The 13507-nt window shown below is 36.5% G+C and overlaps 1 protein-coding gene across 12 annotated transcripts in view; it reads right to left on the bottom strand.

Annotated features, from left to right (window-relative positions):
* The window catches only part of vap (RAS p21 protein activator vap), a 181580-nt gene extending 172168 nt beyond the window's left edge, over nucleotides 1-9412 (bottom strand). For 5 of the 12 annotated variants that reach the window (XR_006246117.2, XM_043211381.2, XM_043211382.2 and 2 more), the window contains exon 1: nucleotides 9220-9405. The gene's annotated coding sequence lies outside the window, so the exon portion shown is untranslated. Of the gene's footprint in view, nucleotides 1-9219 lie in introns of all 12 variants that reach the window. The other 7 variants (XM_043211385.2, XM_043211387.2, XM_043211388.2 and 4 more) reach the window with 4 other exon arrangements.
* Between the last annotated feature and the right edge of the window lie 4095 nt (nucleotides 9413-13507).

Below are 13507 nucleotides of genomic sequence, written 5' to 3'. Positions count from 1 at the left end.
ATTTTGAATTATGTAGTTCAGGTCATCTACATCTTTATTCTTAGCCGCTAAAATTGCTCGCTCACTCAACCATTCATTATTTTTGTAGTTAGAAATAATATTTGGAAATACATTGTTGATAAGTTCGTCTTTTGATGAGACAAAATTACAAAAATTATTTGGAAATGATATTAATCCGCTCGATTCATCGACAGGTACTTGACCATTACCGATAGTCAGAAATTGCTCCGAGAAATCTTCAGCAGATGTATCATTAAGCAATGTAACTCTCATGTTTGTTATCAGCTGCAGTTTCTTCACATAGCGCCATAGATTTGACGATTTGAGGCAAGCGTTTATTTCGTCGGCAGCCGCAGATCTTGGAATTACTGGCAACTTCACTTTATCATTAACGCAGCATAATCCAGGCGTTTCTCCGGAAAACTTTAATGCACCACAATACTCGCAAACAACGTCCATTTGCCCAATGCAAACGCTAGGATGCAAGCTGTAATCATTGCTGCAATCGTATCGAAACGCAGCTCGATTCAAATCAGCTAAAATTTTTCGTCGCAAATTAAAATCTATTTGAGAAGCACGAAGTCGAGCCTTACTATTGCGGCTCTGTTCACGTGCAATTTCTCGTTCTTCTTCAGTCCTTTCATATGCAGTATTTTGTATTCTTCTTGCATTACGGCTTTGTCGGGAAAGATTCGATCGTCTTGGTCGCGGCATTATTAATTAAACTTCACTTCACTTCAATCCACTTGTTAATTATTTATTTAATAGAAATAGTTTTAATATTGATTTCTTACAAATATCAATAGAGAGTGCAGAGGCTCTAGTGGTGCTTCAAGTTGAGGCAATTTCACTTTCCCGGAAGCGCAACACAATCTTTTTGGTTCGTTGTTAAATTTGAGAGCCTGACTATGAATTTGACTTCGTTTGTAACTGACATTTTGACATTTGACATTTTCTTCTTAGCTGTCTGCCTAAATAAAAAAGTATGGGCCAGGGAGGAACGCTGTCGAACGGGACAAAAAGTATCCTATGTCCTTCTCCTGGCTCTAAGCTACCTCCCTACCAATTTTCACTCAAATCTGTTCTTCCGTTCTTGATTTATAAGTGTTGTAACATAAAACACGTTGTTCTTTTATATATATAGATAAAACTGATTTAGGGTCTACAAAATTAGTTTTTGGTCAGAATTTGGCCATCACGTCAATAAAAATGTTTTTTAACTCAGTTGTTAACTACTTTCATTTTGAATATTATTATAATATGTATTACTCAATTGAGTAGTTGGGTAGTTTTAAAAAAACCGTTTCATTCGATTTTGAGATTACATTCGCGCCAAAAACTCGTTTTAAGTTTTGAGAGACAATGGAGAAGAGCGTATGAAGTCATTCAGTATTATTCGAAAGTATTACTCCAATCAACATAATGTTTTCGATGTCACACAATTTGTTTAAACCTTGTTGGTTGTTGGAATTAAGGGGGTCATCCCGTGTGGAAGTCGTTTTTCAAACTGTTTTTTGGTAATTTTTTTCTACGGTCAATTAGAGCTTTAAATTTTTGATCATCATTTAGTATGTATTCATGAATATTTACAAATTTTTTTGAGCGAAAAAAATAAAATTTAATGAAGTTTTAGCGTGATGAAGTACAGTATTAAAAAACAAATTCTCCGCTGGCTATCACGATTCCGGCAAACTGGGTAATCTGAAACCAAAAAAGCATTTTAATCTGTGTGCCTTTGGCTATGGCCCGTAGTAAAAATTTTGGAAAAATATTTTTTTACGCGACTTTTAAATTATTTTTCTCAAAAATCACGTTTTCTCTATTTTTTTTTTGTGTATAAAAGAAAGTGATCTTTATCGTCTGATTTTACAACTGGCTATAGCCAAACCTGTGCTGAACATGCCCTATAAAGTTCATCGGTTAAGTCATTGTTTAGATATCTTGTGGAAAAAAGTGGTTTCGAGGAAAACGCGTTTGAAACGTCCCTCTCCGTCCGCCGGGCGTTCGATCGCATTCCTTCTCAGCGCTCTAACTTTTTAACGGCATCGAATATCGAAAAATCCTTTGAACCATATATTCAACCTTTAAACCAACTTATAAATACGATTTATAAAAAAAAATTTTTATCGATTTTTTCGAATCTGCACACGGGCTGACCCCCTTAACATTGCAACAATCAATCAATGCGGTCGTGATTTTAATCGCTGTGTCAATTGTTCTTTGCTTCACCAGCAAGATGCCAGATTATGCAAAGCTGATTATGGTGACGCGCACTAGGTGCTTAACTTTAGAGTTTGAGGTAGTCGTTTTACAAGGAAAAGTTCTTTGACCCATTACCTAATACATACAGAAGATAATGGATATACATATACCTTTTTATAATACATTATCTACAAACTTACAAGCTTTGATCACCTCTATATGGCAGATATACTCATAAACCAGAGGCTAATCGACATTCAACGATGACCCAGCTCATTTTTATACCCTTGCAGAGGGTATTATAATTTTGGTCAAAAGTGTGCAACGCAGTGAAGGAGACATCTCCGACCCTATAAAGTACATATATTCTTGATCAGGATCACTTCCTGAGTTGATATGAGCATGTCCGTCTGTCCGTCTGTCCGTCTGTCTGTCCGTCTGTTTCTACGCGAACTAGTCTCTCAGTTTTAAAGCTATCGTCTTGAAACTTTGCACACACCCTTCTTTCCTTTGCACGCAGTATATAAGTCGGAACGGCCCGGATCGGCCGACTATATCCTATAGCTGCCATATAACTGATTGATCGGAAATGGTATAACTTTCGTGTTTTTGAAAATAGAAAGCTGGAATCTAATACAGATTCTATTTTTGGTCATTTGATCCAACCTACCAAATTTCATTAGGATCGGCCGACTATATCCCATAGCTGCCATATAACTGAACGATCGGAAATGGTATTTGGTAGAAATATCAACTTTCGTATTTTTGAAGATAGAAGTTTGGGACTTTTTTTAGATTTTGTATTGTAATAAATTGGATTATATATTCCTATTCCCATAAGGATCGGCCAACTATATCCGTTGTTTGCGATATATATCCGGTTTTAACTGCAAGGGTATATAAACTTCGGCTCCGCCCGAAGTTAGCTTTCCTTTCTTGTTTAATAGGTAAATGTTGTAGCTTTTGAAAAAAAAATAGATCTTTAATTTATTTTAACAAAAAGGATACAATTTTTACACAAGTAACTGACATTTTCGAATTTTAGTCGTGTTTTTCGGACTTTGACGCCATTTTTTCGGTACAACTTCCAATAAATGGTATTATTTTTGACACATATCGCCATTGAAATAATAAATAAACACACGGAAGAAATAAATATAAAGAAAAGAAGAAGAAAATAACGCTGTGCTTCGCTGCGCTGTAACGATGCGCTGTATTCGTTACATATTTTGAAGGGATACAAATACGAATTTAGTTGACAAGAATAGGAATAGCATACTTTTTACATATTTCATCCAAAAATATTAAAATTTAAAAAGTTAGACGATATTGATAAAGAAAACTAAATGCGAATTTAATTGACAAGAATAGGAATAACATATTTTTTCCAAAAATATTAAAATTCAAAGAGTTGGACGATATTAATAAATAAAAACTATTATCAATAAAGACTTTAACTTGGGCATGCAACCAAACAAATAATGATTTTATTTTAGCCCATACGCCAACATCATTTAAATAAGTTCAAAAATACGAAGCAATTAATGAATCCTAATAATACGTCCGCAAATTGACATAAACGATAAATTAGAATATTTAAATGAACATTTTATTTTGTAATGAATAATAATAACACTGTTTATTATATTGAACAAGAAAGCAAAGCTAACTTCGGGCGGAGCCGAAGTTGATATACCCTTGCAGCTAAAACCGGATATATATCGCAAACATCGGATATAGTTGGCCGATCCTTATGGGAATATGAATATATAATCCAATTTATTACAATACAAAATCTAAAAAAAGTCTCAAGCTTCTATCTTCAAAAATACCAAAGTTGGTATTTCTACCAAAAACCATTTCCGATCGTACAGTTATATGTCAGCTATAAGATATAGTCAACCGATCGTTATGAAATTTGGTAGATCGGATTAACTGACCAAAAATAGAATGTGTACCAAGTGCCAGCTTTCTATCATCAAAAACACGAAAGTTGGGTCATTTCCGATCGTTCAGTTATATGGCAGCTATAGGATATAGTCGGCCGATCCTTATGAAATTTGGCATGTTGTATTATGTTGCCAAAAAAAGCTCTCACCTAAAATTTGAACTCTCTAACTTTAAAAACACCAAAGTTATACCATTTCCGATCAATCAGTTATATGGCAGCTATAGGATATAGTCGACCGATCCGACTTATATACTGCGTGCAAAGGAAAGAAGGATGTGTGCAAAGTTTCAAGACGATAGCTTTAAAACTGAGAGACTAGTTTGCGTAGAAACAGACAGACGGACAGACGGACATGCTCATATCAACTCAGGAGGTGACCCTGATCAAGAATATATATACTTTATAGGGTCGGAGATGTCTCCTTCACTGCGTTGCACACATTTGGACAAAATTATAATACCCTCTGCAAGGGTATAAAAATTCATCAAATCTTAAAAATAACTGAATACAAATAACAAAAATGATAAATATGAACTAATATTTTGTCGTAAAGCCATTATTGGCTATAACAGCTTCACACCTATGCACAGTGGTCGATTTGGCCTCGCTAGCGGCATTTAATTATGATTTTCAAATTTAAATAAACGTTAATTTAAGTTTACCTATCGATAGTATACACCTTGATTAGATGCTAATTGATGTTTTATAAGCTCATCAATAGGCTAATGATCAGCTGTGAACTGTCAAAGTCAACATTTGTTTCAGCAGTTGATATTTACAATTATGGCGCCCTTTTACTTATTGGTTGCATATTTGAATAAATAGTGCAATTTACGATTATTCTAGTGCAAGTTTGGTTTTTAACAACTATTAAGGTATGTGCTACATAGAAAATCTGTGCTTGTGACGTGTCAGTATATGTGTTACTTATAAATTGTAGTGGATTTGGAGTGTACTAACAATGTGTGGAATAGAGCGCACACCAGTCTTTCGTGAAGTAGAACTTAACAAATTCACCTGCATTCACTCTGGTTGCAATTATTTGTTAAGGTGTGAATTATTATCTGTCCGAAATATCAAAAATGAAGTGCGTAGTCCTGCGTATCTACAAGTTATTTCACTTTTTATGAAGAATGTCAGTGTCGAAGCGCGCACTTTTCTTAGTATGGCACGGCGAAGCCGTTACAATCAAATATGATTGTAACGAAAAGGAGTTTTGCAAAATTGGGAAAAAATAGTAGTTTTAATAGTGGGCTTGTCCAGTAGTGGAAGAAATGCGATGTAAATAAGGCAGCTTTTGAAAAAAGGAATAAAGAATGGCTAGACACGCCTCAGGTGTTGATGGAAAGATCATAATTTAGAAATGTTGGACGCCCAGAGAAAAGTATTTCAGAGTGATGCAGAATAACTCAAATCAACAAAGTATCAGGCATTTCGGAGAAAGTCTCAACGGATGTATTGTTGTTGGCTGCAAGTAGCAGCCTATATAAGGACGGAAATACATCAAGAATTGTGTCGAAGCTGAATGCTGACGAGGAGCTTACCGGGGATATTATAAGAACTGGAAGTACGGCCGGTACTGAAAGTACTAACAATGGAAACACTGCACGAAGATTTTTTGCAAATTTAGCTGCGCGCATAAAAAGAGTAACCAAATTTTAATATTCCGATTTAGCATTATCCTGCGAGCATTGTCCTGTGGACATTACCTAAACACCAATGCATTCGGATCGTACGCTATGGAAACTGCCGAAATTTTTGTTAATAAATACCCTTGGTTTGACATGCCATTGCCTGTTCACAGAATTTTAATTTTTTTGTGTATGATGTATATAAAATTTTTGTATACAATGTATATGTTTCTTATTTGCTTCTTGCATAATATAAGTTATAATTCTATTTCTTACTCTTTTTCTTTAGAATACAAAAAATTTAATAAAAGTATTTTTTTAAATATAAAAAAAAAATTAAAAAAAACACTATAAATTTCATTTTTGTCCACATAATGCAAAATTGAGTAACAAACCGAAAATAAAAAACCGATTGAAGATATCTCTAATATTTCAGAAGTTATTAATTTAATGCCGCTAGCGAGACCGAATCGACCACTGTGCTATGTGGCAAGGAGTCCACCAAGTCCTGCCAACGCTTGAGGGGAATCTGGGCCCACGCGTCCTGTACAAATTGCCAAAGCTGCGGCTTTGAAGTCGGGGATTTTTTTGCCACATATCCCTTGATGTCACCCCATAGATTTTAAATCGGATTTAAATCTGGGGACCGTGCTGGCCACGACATTGCATCAATGTTTTGTTGACTAACGCAACTCTTAGCCAATTTGCAGGTATGTTCTGGATCGTTATCCTGCTGAAATGTCCATTTTAAGGACATATCTTACTGTGCATAAGAAAGAACTACTTTTTTGAATATGTCGACATAGACATTGGTCCATGATCCCATCGATCATATGTATGGGACCACGCCGCTGTACGTAAAACAAGCCCATACCAATATTTTAGGGCCACCGTGCATAACGGTCTTAAAAGTGTGGTTTGGGTGGTTCTCAGAGTTTGGTGGTCGTCGGACATACTGTCTTGCGCCTGTCCCACCAAACAAGTCCAGTTTGGACTCATTTATCCAAAGAATATTGCGCCATTTCGTCACTCGCCACTTCAAATGGCTTTTGGCAAACTCCAATCGAGCTTGGATATGTCTTGTACCAAGTAATGGCACCTTAATGAATGGTGACGTCGCTGATCCATAACTTCAGCTCCGTTTTTACATCCCTAGAAGACGCAAAAGGATTCGCTTTGCTGAAGCGCACTTTTCTTCGGCCCTCAATATCGGTGGTTCTTCGTTTGGACCCACGTGTTTCAGATTTCCCCTCATATTTAATGGCATTGGATACCATTTTGGCAGAACAATATATCATATCTTGGATTTTATATAAGATTTTTCTTGCTTTCTAAGCTGAACTATCAATTTCTTCTTTTCCTTTGAACTGTGGCGTCCTTTACCCACTAAAATCAACATTTTTGCATCGTTATTATGTATTTTCATTTAAATTAAATAAATAAATTTAAGAAAACTTAATTTTCAGCAAATTTGTAATGTTTTCGGCGCTTTTTGTGGATCAAAATGAAAAACTGCTATTTTTATGAACAGCCAAAAACTTGTGATTTTGAACAAAAATGCCCAGAAAACGCCAATAAAAAGCAAGTCTTACGAAATTTTTATACATTCTGGTTATTGGAAAATATGTTGTTGGTCTTGCGTGTTTCCCTACAGGAACTTATAATTCAGATATATTCCTGCACGCTTATTCTTTGAGATCATTGTTTTGGTCTTATACATTAGACCATCTTACAAAAATCTTTTGAATATGGCTTGATGGCTTGAATGTCATCTTTCTGGAAAGCTTAGTGGTGGAGCTTAAGCGCAGGGTATTAGTGCCAACAGCACAGGATGGAAGGTCGATACTGATTTTTTGTGTTATTTGGTGATATTCAGATGCTCTTTTTTGTCGTTTGGTGATTGTTGTTTGATTGTGTTCGTTACTGGTTATTTGTTGCTTACAACTGGGCGAAAGCAGGTGTGCCAAAAATTTTGACGTGTGCAAAAATATTTCCCAAATCGGAAAGTCCTATTTGGCATAAAAATAATTCAAGAAAGGAAAGATAACTTCAGGCGAAGCCGAAGTTGATATACCTTTGCAGTTAAAAGCGGATATATGGTATATCGTAAAAATCGGATATAGTTGGCCAATCCTTATGAGAATATCATAATATTAAAAATTTATTACAATACAAAATTTAAACAAAAGGCCACAAGCTTTTGTCTTCAAACATATGGCAGCTATAAGATATAGTCTGCCGATCGTTATGAAATTTGGTACGTCGGATCAACTGAGAAATATACGGATCGGTCGGATCAACAAAACTGATAAATAGAATCTGTACGAAGTTCCAACTTTCTATCTTCAAAAACGCGAATGTTGCGTCATTTCCGATTGTTCTGTTACATGACAGCTATAGGATATATTCGGCCGATCCGGGCCGTTCTTACTTATATACTGCGTGCAAAGGAAAGAAGGGTGTGTGCATAGTTAAGACGATAGTTTTAAAACTGAGAGACTAGTTCGCGTAGATACAGACAGACAGACGGACATGCTCCTATCAACTCAGGAGGTGATCCTGATCTAGAATATATATACTTTATAGGGTCGAAGATGTCTCCTCCACTGCGTTGCACACTTGTGGACAAAATTAAAATACCCTCTGCAAGCGTACAAAAATAATATAAATAACTAAAAACAATAGTTTGCCATCAAAAGTTTTTCAAAAACCTCTTTTGTACTGGCGCTATAGAAATTCGAAATTTATGGAAGCGGGAGGGGGCGTTACAAAAATTTGAAACAAACTGCGTGGGCATTGTAGGAGTCTCCATGCCAAATCCTATAGCTCTTTCTCTTATGGTGTCTAAGATCAACGAGTTCATACGGACAAACGGGCGGACGGACAGACGGGTATGGCTATTTCGACTCGGCTGTTGATGCAAATGATTTATTTATTTACTTAATGGGGTATGTAATATTTAAAAAAAAATTTTTTTTTAACTTTGAATACAATGCAGAGTCAGACGGAAATGTTTTATATTTGACTACTCGTCGTCCTGATCAAGAATATATCAATATAACTTATAGGATCGAAGGTGATTCCTCTAATTCATTGTACTATTACATATAAAAATATATATCATTTAGAGGGAGGAGAGAATCAATATAAGAGTACGGGGTATCAAATGATAAGTTATACGCGACTCTTAATTTTAATTATGAATTTGTCTTTTTTTTTCAATTTTGATTGGTTAAAATGTTAAGTGTTACATTAATAATAAAACTGATATTCAAAAAAAACATGCTTGGACGAAAAAAAGGGCCAAAAAGAAATGGTTTCATTTTTTTTTACAAACGCATCTACTTCATTATTGTATCTATCAATGTTTGATTTAAAAATAATATTGGTAACAATAACACCAATATAGATAAAAAAAAAAATAATATGACTGACCTAGCTTACAAGAGCATATTTTCTTTTAAAGAAAAGCTATACTTCTCCCAAGCTTGAGACGAATGAATTTTTTTGTTTACGATTTCTCCAATTTTTCAGACGGTTCCAAATAGCAATTATGAAATTGCCGTGCAAATTTTTTACCGATAACTAATTATTTGAGAAGAGTGTGACCGGAAATAATTCTGATGCATTTTCTTTTAAAAATATTCGATTATGTGTCTGTCAAGCTAGCGTCACATATGTTTCGTCTACGGAAAACAGTGAATTCTGGAACACCGGCAAGCTGGTAGCTCGATACAACTGAAAATATATTGAAATACTGAAAACTGCGAATATAATCTGATATTATGGGATGAGTATTATAAGAATTATAATACTAAGAATATGCAATATAAACTAAGAGAGCACGCAATCTAATTGCCTTCCAGGTCTTATTTCACAGAGTAATTGTATATCGTTAATTCAGTTTTTTATACCCAGTAATAAAAATATATATAATAATTTTAAAAGGCCTTATTTAAACCTCGGACCTTATACAGTGGGTCCGATTTTAATCAGGAACCACCTCCTGAGTCGATAAAGGCATTTCTTCTTCCTGAAACAAGGACGTGAAACTTTGACCAAATCCTTCTTTCTATTGCACGCAGCTTATATGTACTAGAGGTCTGCAGGAATACATTCTTATTGCCTCAGCCATAGAATACATCCGAATGGAATAGAATGAATGAGTGCAAGAGACACAACGAATTGAATGAGAGGGAGTGAGAGAGTGAGAGAGCATTGTATCTCATGGGCATTCTCTTGCTTTGAAACAGAGTGAGTTGGGGTGGGAAGTAAAAAGAGTGCTTTTGGAATGAGGAACGCAGGCGAATGTCTCGAATGGTTTTTAAGACACTCTATGCATTCATTTATTTTCTTCTGTTGCGCAAAACGCTTCTTAAATACTTTTTTAATAATGAGGGAATTGACCGAAAGGTGAATTATGATAGAGTGTTTTTTTTACTTTTGTTTTTAACTGTTATTATTATTTTCTTAGTGTTTATTGTTCAGTTTTTCCAAATTAAATTATTTTGCAAATTTTTTTAGCGGCAAAATTGTGCTGGAAAATTATTTATTAATAAATATTGAAAATATTTTTACATATATATAAGTAAAATACGTAAAATAAAATATACAGCATAGTAATGAATATATCTGGAAAAAAAACAATGACTTAATTCACTTTTGAATTATTTTATTATCTTATAATTATTATATATTTTATTATTATTTTATATATTTTATTATTGGAATTATTTTATTTATTATTTTATTATTATTTATTATCAGCGTCTAAAAATACAGGCAAATATGCATAGTTGTATAGTACATTCTAGAATGCATTCGAAACAATTCGAAAGCGAACTGTAACTCTAACTCATTCAATTCGGTTTTCATCCCCCGAATGTTGTGCGAGTGAGACCTCCACAGACGCACTCACTCATTCATTAATTTTCGTCTCAGCATTCTATCTCACTCAATTCATTTTCGAGGTTGTGCATTTGAATGTCGTTTTTTAGCTATTCATGCAGACCTCTAATATGTACATCGAAACGGCCGACTGTATCCTATAGCTGCCATATAACTGAACGACCGGAAAAATGTTGGCTTATTTATTTAATCTACTCCATTTCATAAGGTTCGGCCAACTTTATGCGATATTTGCGATTAATAGCCGATTTTAACTGGAAGGGTGTAGCAACTTCGTATTCGAAAAAACTTTATTCTTTTGTGTATTTACTTTTGCAAAGAATCGACATTTGAAACATTTGTTTTTATTTCTAACATATAAAAATAAATCCGAACGAAGATATACACATATCTTTAATTCCGGCCAACTTATTTTCAGAATTTTTTATTCTAATACTTTCGTTGGACAACACGCTTAAAATCAGCAGTGGAAAATGAATAAATTTTCTATTTTCAAATTATTTGAAAGTTAAGAAAAACCAAAAAAGAATGATGGTAAAAAATGTCGAGTGCGGCAGTCATAAAAATTTCATTAAAAAAACTAAATTTACATTTTTAAGTGAAACTGAAATTATGCAAACTTTATCAAACAACATTTTCAAATTTGTTTGGAATGGTTTTTAAGACTTCTGTCTGTATCTCATGCTAATATGTTTGAATTTCTTGACGAAAAAAAGTTTTCTAAACTAAAATACACCATCCAATCGTACTTTCTTTTTTGTTCAGATACTATGAGTACAATTGACGCGTTAGACATAAGAGAATTGGCCATAAGGAACATTTTGATTTGCAGCTAAGTTATATAAATTTAATCCTTAAAACTAGGGCGAACAAACAAATCTAAATGATTTTGAATGACTTTGAATTTTTGTGTTCATTATACTTTTGCCTGAAGACTGAGGTATGTTTCGGTTAAAATGGTATCTTAAACTGGTAACTTATCTCATCCTTTAAATTTGTCGATCCCTCAACAGATCCCTGTTTTATTAACGTTAAATTTTATTAACTTTTTTCTCTTGACTCACTTTTTGGATTGTCAATTATTTTGACACTGGTAAAATTCCTCTCCCATCTAAAAAAAATCGCTTAAACCACTTTATTGAAAGCCACCAAATATATTTCTACTGTCGTAGTGGTGTTTCAACATTGGCGCAGACTCAACTGTCATTTACGACTGCGCACACGATAAGAAGACCGAACCGATAATTATCAGAGCCATTAAATTCAGCTACAGCGAAAATAAACCCGATCTAAACTATCCTCCACAATTTGGAACAACCCGCTAATCTTCCCTGATTAATACTCTAATTGGGGTAGTCTAATCTTAGCTAAAACGGTAACTTCTTGGTTTGCTAGCGCAACCTATTGTACATCTCTAAATGTTGTAACGAACTGTTATTTCTGCTTCTGCTCGCCACAATTTGCCGCGGCTAGCTCACAGAGTTTCGCGGATCCGTTCCACCGAATTTATAGATTTATGGACGTGATTGCTCAAGCCCAGAAAATAATACAATACCGTGCATACGCGCCGGCGGGCCGGGATTAGAAGTTTGCTGCGGACTGTCGCCTCCACTACACCGGGACACCGTGCATACGTGCCGGTGCCAGGTTTGGGAGTTTGTTTGCTGACTGCCGCCTCCGCTACACCGGGACACTGTGCATACGCGCCAAAGCCAGGTTCGGGAATGCCAATTCGTGTCGCCTTCGCTACACCGGGACACCGTGCATACGCTCCGGTGCCAGGTTTGGAAGCTGCCGTATGACGCCTTCGCTACATCGGGCACCGTGCATACGCTCCAGTGCCAGGTTTGGAAGTTGCCTGACCGTGCTTCGCGCTCCCGCTACACCGGGACACCGTACATACGCGCCGGCGAGCCCGAGTTTGTAGTGACGGGGCTGGTGACCGGGGTGTTCTCACTCGCTCTTTGACTTGGGCGTGAGTTCTCGAGTCGGCCGATCCTTGTTTCGCAGGACCGCGCCTGTTGGTTGCGATTCCAGGAATCGGTAAGGCGTACGCAAGACTTATCCTTTCTTCACTTCCTTGCAAGGCTACCTGCCGTGTTCGGGAATGGCCCCTCTCGACTCTGACGCCCCGGGCTCGTAGAGGAAATCGTCCAGCAACGGGTCCTTATCTCCCTTGTCCTGTACGTCTCCTGACTACCGGGCGTGTGATACCGAGTCGGCCTCCTTGTTTCGTAGGCATACGCCAGACTTATCCTTTCCTCACTTCCTTGCCAGGTACCTGCCGTGTTTGGGAATGGCCCAACTCGATTTCCCCACCCTGGTTTTGTCTTGTGTCTCGTCCTTTACGTTTCGTGTACACCGGGCATGCAATCCTGAGTCGGTCTATCCTTGTTTCGCAAGACCACGCCTGTTGGTTGCGATTTCAGGAGTCGGTAAGGCGTACGCCAGACGTATCCTTTCCTCACTTCCTTGCAAGGCAACCTGCCGTGTTCGGGAATGGACCAACTCGACTACACGACCCTGGGTTTTTATGGGAAAGTCCAGCAATGAATCGTTTCCTTAGTTGTCTACTCGCTCTTCTTGCATTTGGCTGTCGGACTCTTCAATCCATTTTAGAAACGCTTTAACACTTTAATGGCGGAATCTCGACAGGCGGTCCTCCAACTCAACGCTACAAGCTTCCTAAAAAGACTCGTCCCGAGCCGCTCCAATGGGCTTCCTTTTATACTGACTGGAGCGCCCGTTAAGCCTCCTGTATTATGCTCCTGCCGTTAATCCTGCTTCCAGAATCACACCACTTTCCCGTTGGCTG

This window comes from Drosophila bipectinata, chromosome XL, assembly GCF_030179905.1.
Source record: "Drosophila bipectinata strain 14024-0381.07 chromosome XL, DbipHiC1v2, whole genome shotgun sequence".
NCBI lineage: Eukaryota > Metazoa > Arthropoda > Insecta > Diptera > Drosophilidae > Drosophila > Drosophila bipectinata.
The sequence above is the reverse complement of the archived record's forward strand: the minus strand, read 5'-3'. Positions and strand labels throughout refer to the sequence as shown.